At 41.5% G+C, this 7,505-nt stretch overlaps 1 pseudogene; it reads right to left on the bottom strand.

The window, feature by feature from the left end:
* Nucleotides 1-2,695: 2,695 nt before the first annotated feature.
* Nucleotides 2,696-3,706, bottom strand: LOC147149594 (profilin-2 pseudogene; annotated as a pseudogene).
* Nucleotides 3,707-7,505: the final 3,799 nt, after the last annotated feature.

Raw genomic sequence — 7,505 nt, 5'->3', positions numbered from 1 at the left:
TACAGCCGAGCTTTGCCAACCAACGCGTCAAAATGTCCAAATGGTGAAGGTGGTGCGCGTTACCATGGTAACCAGCACATATCGTTGGCTGTGTAATGTAAGCAATGTATTGTAATAGAAAGCCGCACAACATCTAGATGTGCAGTATATTTTTTAATCCTTAATGGAGTATTTTTTTGATGATTATCAGAGGACATAAAGAAGCCAAAAGGACTATTTGGGGACACATAACATTGTGGCATGGTGGCGTCATTAAAACGTCCATCACAGTTCAAGGGTGCAGCTCCATAATAGTCCACTTTAGTGTAGCTTTTGGACCTGTTGAAAGTTATTTCAAGACATTAGAATTTTGTTTTCATTTTTCCAGCATCCTCGCACATAATGTTGGCTGCCTCAAAAAAAAAAAAAAAAAAAAAAAAAATTAGACGGATCAACTCGTTTCCCGAAGTAGGTTTCATGCATACAAGAAACCAGCGTAAGTTCCACACTTCTGCAAATAGTGGGTCATTGTTTGTATGTATTTTTTGCGTTACATTGTCACTTGTAAATTAGAAGAAAAATGAGCCGCATCTCGTAGCTGCCCGAAAGATTAACATGGAACACAAACTGTGGTGCGATTCCAGGTCAGTCGACGCTAACCGACTTTGAGGACGACACCTTTAGAAAAATCATGCTAGATACCTTGCATGGAAGTCATTTTGGACACGAAGTCTCCACACTAACAGAAACTGGTTACCTGCTGCTGTTTTGGTTAGCAACATACGTCCAATGGATTCAGGCTCAATGACTGCATGTTATAAGTCGTGGTTCAGTGGGTACTTTTCCTACAAGTTAGTTACTGTATCATATGAAGAGGAGACAGCAGGGGAATGAGGCCAGTCATAATTAAGCTGAACGTTTCACTGTTCTTATAATGTGCTAAGAGAGGGCCTTTTCAAATCACTCCGTATGCCACAAAATGTCGGCAAGAAGCTAAGAAACGACACCGCATGGTTTCGGGGAACAAAACGTGACATATGCGATGTCAGACTATGAATACCATCCGAAATATATGAAGAACATTGCTGCTCAAGTTGCGTTTCTGAGCTCGGACTTTAGACATTGTTAAGATGATGATCATTTGGCCGACTGTCAGCCACAGAGGAGTTTTATTGGGACTCCAAATTTGAATGGCTTCGCAACATTAAATCCAATTCCACGTCGAATCACATGAGCCACGACAACAAAAAGAGAGGATTCGGCCCGCGAATAGCGAAAAGACGCTCATAAAATCTTTAAAAAAAAAAAAAAAAAAAAAAAAGTTTACAAGAAAAAAAAATCCCCTTGATAAAGACAAAGCATGTGATGTCACATCCAGCAAAAGTAGACAAATGACTCGGGTAGGGGTGTATTTTTCAAAGTAACCTCAAAGCGGAAAAACTTTTGCAGCGTCTCTTAATAGCTCGCGCGAGTCACTTGGGGGAGCTCCGCGTCCCGCAAGTGTTCTTGTGCTGCTTTGGGGCATCAACCGGAAGACGTGCGAGCTACAGCTAGTCGTCATCGCAGTACACGCGACGAGTGTTCTGCGCTCAATGGTGATGAAGTGAGCCGTACTTCGCCGCTCATCCATCACAAATCTTTCCCGGGGGGGGGCCTCAGCAGTAGATAGTGCTTGCTATCCTTTACCACGCTAGGCTAACACACCTTGTGGCTATTTGCGTACATTTCCCTCAACGGTTGAATTCACCTTTCTCATAATGGACGCAGGATAACAACGCGGATTGTATACCATTGCACTTCTTGACCAGTGGACAAGTGATTAAAGTTATTAAAATATAGACATCTCCAGTTTTTGAATTGGGCGCGAGGTGGGGAGCACCTTGAACGGGACGCCAGCTAATTACAGGGAGCATCAACTGACAAGCATTCACACCTGACAATTCAGACTCTTAAGTTGTCTGGCGTGGACAAAGCATAAAGGTGAGAGTAATAATGACAGGATATGATGACTAGCTGAATTTGGAAGTTGTCGTTTCCAAATTGCAGTAGAGGAGAACGCGTTCTTTTTGTATGGGTCCTGTAAGCATTTGCCTTCCGTCAAGAATTCCCCGTTGACAGGTTTTATTTGGGTGATTTCTTGCTTGAACAGGTTTGGGGGGGTAATCAGTGAAAAAGTGGGTGTGGTCAGTGAAAAAGAACTCAGCTTTACATAAAAAATGATAAGCCACAGTTAATTCATGATTTAATCAATGGGCAAGCACTTTTTCAGGGGCCAGGAAGCTTTGAATATTGTTTCGGCTAATAAATAAAATCATTCAAAAACGTGATTTTTTTTTCTTTTTTCTTTTTACTTGGTTTATCTGGTATTTACATTTGTTTGATCTCAATCGGTATTGGGGGGAGCGTAATTCTGATGAATATTGCGTTTGTGGAATATAAGATAAGCAGCAAAATGCAACCACTTTTAGCCATGTCAGGGGGCGGCCATTTTGTCACTTCTGTCGACTGAAGATGACGTCGAAGTTGCTGAGGGCTCAGGCCAATCACGGCCCACCTGTTTTCTGAAGCTGAGCCATGATAGGCGAAACTACACACTAAACTACATACAGCTCCCCTGGTGTTTAACGTAAGTCGCTCTATGCTTGTACGCATTTGTAGCAACACACGAGCTAGTACTGCGCCTGGTCCCATTTGAAAAACAAGACACTTGAGATAGTTTGAAAGCAGCGATATCTATTGTCCAACAAAATGGCAGACTTTTACAAATGAGATACATTACAGAAGCTGGCACACGAAAAACAGCGACAACTGCCCGAGCTGCGAACTGTGGAACGTCCATTGCCGCGTCGACAGCAAGTCACATCCTCTTTCGCGATCGAATCCAACTACAATACCGAGACGTGGGTGACATACATTTGCAGATCTGAGAGGGCGTCCAGGAATTGCTTTTTCCGGGCATGTGTCGTTGACGGGTGGTAAGACGGTCGGCAGATACGCAGGCGGTCGTTCCTTTCATTTCGCTGGTCTTCGTTCAATGACTTCCGTTGCCCTTAGCTTAGCTTAGCTATGGATCAACAAAATAGAAAGAGGGAGGACGGTTTGGAGGAGGAATGAGGAGAATAACTGTCAACTAGGACAGGAAGCGGTTGACAGGTTGAACGAGAGGCGGGTGGAAACGGGCCGCTTTAGTATCCGGACCTCCTCAGGTAGTCGGCCATCCCGTACGCTTGCTTGTTGAGCACGCCTCCGTGGATACTTGCCTTGCCCATGACCAAAACCAATACTTTGTCAGTTCTGGCTACAGAAATGTTGTACGTGGGCCCTCCGTCCGGATTCTTCGTCCGGAAGTCCATTGTCCAGTCGCCGTCGACGTTGAGGCTGTCTCTGAGCACAGAGCACTTTTTATTGCCTAAGGTCAGCCCCTGAGTGAAGAACGAGCCGCGTTCCTTCGCCACCATCACGTCGATCTCAGCGGGGGTGATGTTGGCGAACGTGCCGCCGCTTAAAGACGCCCAGACGTATTTGGCGTCGCCGTAGCCCACAATGGCCGCGTCCTGGCAGGTGCCTTCTGCCATCAGGCTCTCCACGTAACTTTGCCAGGACATTTTTTTTTTTTTTTTTTTTTTTTTTTTGGGGGGGGGTAAGGGGCTTATTTCTGACGACGTGTTCGAGATCAAAAACGGAAGCAGGGTTCAAACTACGTTTCTAGGTTTACCCGAGGTTTCTCGTCAACTCACCGACAAAGAGGAGCAACCGCGGCCAGACAAGGGTGTGACGAGCTTTTAAATGCCTCGATGCATGTAAGGAATTGTGTCGTATTGTGTGACATCACCCAGCTATGAGGTCGTGTGGCATCACAGGGCTGTATGTTGTCATTGTAGTCGCTTACTTACCCGCATCGAAAGCCGCTATTTCCCCGCCCAGCGTAACGGTTCTGCACACTGCACAGCACAGCGTCATGAGGTAAAGCCCCGATGGAGCTCGCGGGATGTGGGGCAGTGCCGCACTTTCCATAAATTAGCCTACTCTCCATCATAATCCGACGCGTCTTTCAAACCGTAATAACGCGGGAGTGACAATTCCTCTTTTGACCAAAGCACAGCCACTGAATCGAAACCGTAGCATGAACGGAGCGGCGAGAGTTCCGCGCGGATGTACCCGTACCCGAGTTCCCACGACATGCCTGGGGGCAGCGCATCCATCTATGTCTTTTTGCCAAATTTGATTTTAAATATTAATCATGGCGGCCATACATCTTGGCTGTGAACAAATTGCCAAGCAAAAGTGCAATTGTCTGCGAAAAGGTGCAGCAAGAAGGATGGAGGGCTTGGCGGGGAACATCAATGTTTCATTTGGTGAAATGCACAAGCCACGACAGCATTTTACGACATGATGAAGGCGTCAAACTGTTCTTCCTTCTTGAGGACTAACAGCGGAAATGTGAACTTATATCGTCGAACCGCGGAGAAAGAGGCTACACTTTTATATTCAGAGTACTTTTATTACTTATAAGGGTTAGCCAATCACGGCATGTATGTTAGGTTGTAAGTTTGGGAAGGAATCCCGGCGCAACTTGCGTTTGAAACTATTAATGATAATGATGATGCCTTGATTACGTGTGAAAGATTATAACACAAAATTATAACAAAATAAGAAGTTGAATATTACTCAAAGCTCGTGGTGTTATAAACACAGCCTTCATATTTTACATTAAATTCTGAAAAATATTACTATCATACATTTTCAAAATTGTTGGTACTTGATTTTTTCAAAACACAGTTTGTCAGCTCCATTCCTGACACTCTTGACTCTTCATTGAGAACTCATTTTGATCAAATCCCAAGGTATAAAAGCACTGTCATACCCCAATTTTTTTTTTTTTTTTGTATAACGGCATCCCTCCACAAAAGACGATCTGATATGTTTCCCAATACGATTCAAGGACGCAACGATTTTATAATGTAACAATTCCATTCGATATGGTGCCACTGTAGCTTTTGTCATGTTTGTTAATATGCAGCAACATGTAAAAGCTTTTCAAAGCTCAAATTACCCAAGTTCACTAAATTAACAGAAACAGCAAATCATCAACAACGCCAAAATGTATACCTGGTGTACGATATCTCCCATAAAAGACGATTCGATATGTGTCTTGATATATGCGGTGCGATACCATTCAAGGATGCAACACAATTTTAAAATAAAACGATTTGATTCGGTTTGTCAAATCAAAACCGATTTTGCGATTTGAATCATGTTTTTTTTTGGTACACCCCTATTGTTGACACTTGTTTTACTTAAAGTAAAAACGGTCCGTTCTTGTCACTATCCCTCCCCTCCCAAAAGGTAAGATATTTCACACAAATGTCATGTACTTATTTAGTCAAATTAAGCAAACATTTTGCAAGGCTTTCTGCATGTAATTTATTAAAACAAAGTAAAATAAATAAATAAATCAGTTCTTACAGCTAGTTCCATTCTCGGTGCTGTTGTCTTTGCTTTCCGATAAACTTTTTTTTGTTTTTTTTTTTAAGTGGCAAAAAATCAACAATACTTTGTCAGCGAAAGCAAGCGTGTAACTGCATATTTGAATGGTCGGACAGCTATCGTATCAATTGCAGCGTCGTGTGAGAGATAAAGTCAGTGCTAGATATCGGTACAAAACACTAGTCGAACACAACACAGTCATAGAATAAATTGTGTTGATTTAAGTTTGAATCTGGGAGCACAAAACTATTCATGCCCAGTGATCCCTTTTTGCAACTGTGGGAAGACGCAAAAATGACTACGGCTTTTCGATCCTATAACACACACTTATACACTTTTTTTTTTTTTATTGAAAGCCTCACAAGTACGGAATGCAGACGATCTACGACTCCTGCTAACTACAGAGCTAAACATTGAATCGTCCGATTTAACAGTATTAGTCGAGAAAAGAAAGAACACTTTCCACCGTGGTGAAAACAATCTACTATATAGTAGAAAGCTTACCGCACCGGTAATTGAGACTAATGACAGATGCTTCACGGCAAGCAAAAAGATGACACACAGCTCACCTGAGGAGAGGAAAAAACATTTTACCTCTGACGATTTTGCAGTAACAGAGTCAATAAATATTGTGCCACATATCATTGCTGTGCTTCAGGGGCTGCAGATTTACTATAGCACTCTCGCTACACATACATTACAGTTTACTGTACCCCCACAAACTCGATTTCAAGCCCTCTGAAGGCCATAGTAAATACAAAATAGATAGAATGCAACAATACCATACATAAGAAGCATTTGTGAGTTAAATGCTCATTGGGACTTTTATAACAGCTCCTCTGTGTTTTTATTTGTTTTTCACAGTCTCTTACCACAGTATTGGATGTTATTGATACAACAAAAACAAATAACTAGTATTTGTTGTTGAACTAGCACAATAGCACATTAAAACAGGCTCAACGCAAATAATTCAAGTGCCCTTTAAATTAAAAATATAAATAAAAACAATGAATCTGCAGAAATTTTGTTCACCGCCAACTAAAAACGTGTTTGTACAAAAAACATTAAATACAAACGGCTTACTTATGTACAGTCATCATGTCATATTTTTTAAATGTAATTTTATCAATCTGCATATTCATCATCAAGTGTACAGCAGGATAATTGATCAAGTGCTGGAGAATCATGTTATTTTATTCTGCATGGTAGGCCATACAAAAATATGAAAAACATCCAAAATAAATAAATAGATAAAACAATACACACTAATTTTGTGAAATAAAATACATTCCACAAAATTTTTAATTGCTTGTCATATAGGCCTACTAAACAAATATAATTTGTGCCAACTATGCAGACAATGAAGCAAAACTTGACACTAATTGTCACCATAAGAAAAGCTTGCTTAGACTGTCACGTTACTATTACTATACTTAGTCAGTAAATTAAACTGGGTAAATAATTACATTTATATCATTAACTTGAGCTACTGTCAGTGATCCTCTGCCGAGTTGTATCTCTTCAGCGTAACCACACGATGGCGGTCTTGTCCAGTGATACATTTTGTTTCATTCCTCTGCAAGGAACTCAATTCAAATCAAGGCTTACTGAATGAATGCAGCTTTTACAAGATTATTTTCTGTTATAATATCTTTTTTTAAATGATTCGAGTTCCCTGAGATTTTATTCCCTTGTTAATTTCACCTAACATACATGATAATTTTGACACACTGACCACGTCTCTTATAGCCACACTCCTCTTCCCACACATTCCACTAGATGGCAGTACTGCAGCACTACTCCACTCCTACCACCTTTGCCCTTGTTGAAACCAGCGCTAGCCTGTCCTCATATCACGTCATGACCAATCACAAATCAATTATTAGAGCTAACAGCTGAATAATCAACGTGGAGTTTTTAGACGCGCGTCACTTACCGCTTCCATCATCCTAAATGTGCCTCGCATATGCAAGTCAATAAGTGAGATTTGAATGTGAATGTTTAGGCAAGAACCCCGTGTGTGCTTCTCATTGCAGTTC

Source organism: Filicampus tigris, chromosome 3 (genome assembly GCF_054856515.1).
Source record: "Filicampus tigris isolate MCC_2025a chromosome 3, RoL_Ftig_1.0, whole genome shotgun sequence".
Taxonomy (NCBI): Eukaryota; Metazoa; Chordata; class Actinopteri; order Syngnathiformes; family Syngnathidae; genus Filicampus; species Filicampus tigris.
Note: the sequence above shows the minus strand (reverse complement) of the source record. Positions and strands in the feature narration are given on the sequence as shown.